Source organism: Melospiza georgiana, chromosome 19 (assembly GCF_028018845.1).
Source record: "Melospiza georgiana isolate bMelGeo1 chromosome 19, bMelGeo1.pri, whole genome shotgun sequence".
Taxonomy (NCBI): domain Eukaryota; kingdom Metazoa; phylum Chordata; class Aves; order Passeriformes; family Passerellidae; genus Melospiza; species Melospiza georgiana.
The window spans coordinates 13,160,221-13,163,779 of record NC_080448.1 but is presented as its reverse complement, the minus strand read 5'-3'; positions in this window follow the sequence as shown (position 1 = coordinate 13,163,779).

Here is a 3,559-nt window from a genome sequence, read left to right as displayed (position 1 = left end):
AGGGCGGGAGCGGCGCGGCCGCCGCGGCGCTGCGCATGCGCGGCCGGGGGCGGGGACGGCCGCCGCCGCCATCTTGGGCGGCCGAGGCGCCGGGTGCGTGTCCCGGCGTGCCGCGCGCGCTTCCCGGCGTGCACTGCGCGGCCGGCCGCCTGAGGGGGCGGCCCGGGAGCCCCGGGAATAGCGGGGACTGTCCGGGGACACACCGGCAGAACCGGGCGCAGCCCGCAGGCCACGAGGGTCAGGCACACCCGGAAAACGTCGGTCGCCGCAGCAGTGGCACCGGGCACGCCAACACCGGGCACGGCGGGTGTCGCCGAGCACCGGGAAGGCGAGGCGCCGCCGGTACACCACATCCCCCCTGGCCTCCCGCAGGCACCGGGCTCTGTAGTGCTTTCCGAGCGCCCCTTCCTAGGAATCCCTTCCCAGGACAGCTCTGTTTTAGTGAGTGACCTTGTCCCTTAGGTCTGGTTCACCCGCTGAGAGAAGGTTCGGATCCTTTGTGTCCATCACCTCCGTGTGAGGGGAGCTCTAGGGGTTCCCCTGTGCACCTCCCAGAGCCCCTTCACAGGGGTAGCATAGAAACACTCGCACTTTACACTGGGAACTGAATGTTCGCATTATCTACAAACCCCATTTAGTTAAATCTCAAAATGTCCTCTGTTTGGAATCTCAAAATGGTGGTAAACTGAGGCACAGACCAGTGCTACTTTAACCCGTGTGCTCATAGGAGGTGACAGCAGAGCCTTGGCACTGCCTGTCCCAGCTCCTGTGTGGCTGGCACAGCCGAGCAGCTCTGTGCAGCAGGGTTCTGCCATCAGTTTGTAGTTCTGAGTCCCCGTGCTCTGCAGTGATGTGGTGTCAGGGGCAGCAGTGCTTGCGCAGGACTCTGCACAGCCCAGCAGGGTGAGTTCCCAGCTGCGCTGGCCTGGGACAGTGACCACAGCCACCTCCAGCCCTGGCAGCAATGCAGTGAGAGTGGGGCCACACAGCTCTCTGAAATGCTGACCCAAGAAAAGAGGTAATTCCATGTGGAAAATTATCTAGAGAGCAAAAACTGAAAGAAACTTCAAGGGACGCTGAAAATTTCGTAATCAAAAGCTGTGTAGTCCTGTCCGTTACTCCTGTGAGTAGCAGTGGAGGTTGCTAATGTAACAGTTACCTAATGGATCTCTCTGTTTGTACCCAGAGCACCTGAGGGTGCTGGTGTCAGCCTTGCCCGTGCTGGGCCTTCGCCCCTGGCTTGCTCTTATTTATTTTATACAGCAGTAAACAAGACAGGGCTGTGCAAACCCCCTACACCACACTCGTCAGCATTATTTCACAGACAACATAAGAAACAGGGGACTGAAATTTAGGGGAAGACTTTCAAATGGTTGCCCAAATTACCTTGGCTTTATTTCCCTCTACTTGCAAAGCAGACAAAACTGTTTTGACAGCCTCAATATTCTAATATTTCAAATATTTTGGAGTGCGTATTCAAGTGATAATTAGCATCTACCCAAAAAATTAAATATAGTTCATGGAGATTAATTAATTTCCCAGAGATTGTTAGGACACTGGTCTTTTATTCTCCTTTTGCAGCTGGCCTTCCTTGTAATATCGTTGCTTGATACTAGAGTGGAAAAGAAGTCCCAGTTGCCAGCACAGCTGAACGGTGAGGAGTCTCAGAGCCCATTTTTCTTGATCATTTCCTTGATTGCTACCATGTACCTTGATAATAGCAAACATGGACCCTGCGCCTCAGTGGGGACAGGCAGGTCCAAATTGCACAGCTCCCTCTGATCTCAGCTTCAGTTTTTCCCTCAGAATATTCCTAAAGGTAGCGTTTGCAGCTTGCACAGCTCTGCTGCAGCGTGAGCCAGGCTTCTTCAGGGGAGTTTTTGCCATCTGGGGTGGCACACACAGCAGTAGCTACTACAGCTGAGATTATGATTCCAAACGTTCCATCAGCCCTTGCCACACGCTTCCTGCTAAACACGGAAACTGGATTCATTGATAATTCATATGTTGCCTCTGAATGAAAGTTGTCGTTAATATTCTGCGCGTGTACATATTTGTGTAGCAAAGCACCTGCAGTGACTGTACTGCTGCAGCCGGCTCATGTACACGTTTTACGTCCGTTGCGGTGCCTGACCTACAAAAGATGTGAGCTGTTATGGCCACACAGCTCTGGAAGGGAAAGAGTTGCATGAAAATGCTTCCACAGATTTGAACTGAAAGATCAGTGCAGTTTTAGGTCGGGACTGAATTCCAGTGACACAAATACTGTCATTACAAGGTGCCTAAGCACATACCAAAGGAAATTGACTTGTAGCTATGTCTTGCAGTTCAATTTAATGAGTCAATGGGCATGTCTACCTGTGTCATTAACCCTGTCACTGGGATAAATCACAAGAAATGAGCATTTTTTTTTCTTCTTTTTTTTCACTAGTGACTTCTCTGTGGCTCAAGCAAGACTCTAGAACTGCAAGTTTCCACTTTATTGTTCTTATAGATGCAGAAGTTTCAGAAATCTCACTCCCAGTACTCATGTGGCCTTCCCTCTACATTATAAACATAAGGAAGAGAGCAATCTGTGTGTCCTGCTCTACGTGACATTCTCAATAGCATTAGAAAGAAGATAAACAAATCCTGCCTCTGAGGTTGTGTGTGGGGAACCTTGGCCCTGTGCAAAGTCTTCCCTTGTTGCAGTAAAATTTTTCATTGAAGTAAGTCCCTTTTCTAATTTGGTATGAAGGAAATGAAAATTAAATTTTCAGCAACTGTTCCTGTTTTACTGCTAATAGTGGCCTTGCCTGTTTTCACTCCATTTTGTGTCTCACCTGGACTGCTGATGGCATAGAGCTTATAAAGCATTTATGTTACTTTTGATGATAATGTTTTTCTGTATCTCGACTCAATAGTCTTTGATAGTCCAATGCTATTCTGATGATACTGCTGTTACATGGTTCCTTCTTTAAAATCACGTGTTAGTTCTTTTCCTAGAGCCAAAGGGTGAAAGTCCAGGTACAAGAAGCATTTCAGTCACTTACCAGTTCTGTTTCCACTGGTGTCCCCTGCCAGGCCTTATCCAAACCTGAGTGCTCGCCCTGGAGGTGCCGCGTTCCCTGGCAGCCGTGGGCCTGGCTCCTGTGCCAGTCCCGGGTTATCTGCTGATTCCTCTGTGGTTCTGGGAGGCTGTAATTGGTGTCTGCTCACGCTCACATTCACCTTCTCTGTCCCCATACAGTGAGTGGGATGTTAAAAATGTCCTATTTCTGGGAGACTGTGAAAACAAGTGTTTCCTATAATAACTTTAACAAAGTTTTTAACATAGGAGTTTTAATTGCAGGTATTTATTGTCAAACAAGATGTTTTTGTTCCCAGAATTTTAAAATTTATGAGAATTATTTTATTCAAGGATAAATATGCTTACTTAAAAACTTTTATTCAATAGTTTCAGTGAATTATTTCTTATGTCTTCAACGTGTTTTTCAAGGTTATAGTGAAAGTCAGTAACATACACATTCCAGTTAAAAGGATGGTAAAATAGTGCAGGGATAATAAAACATCCGCCTTT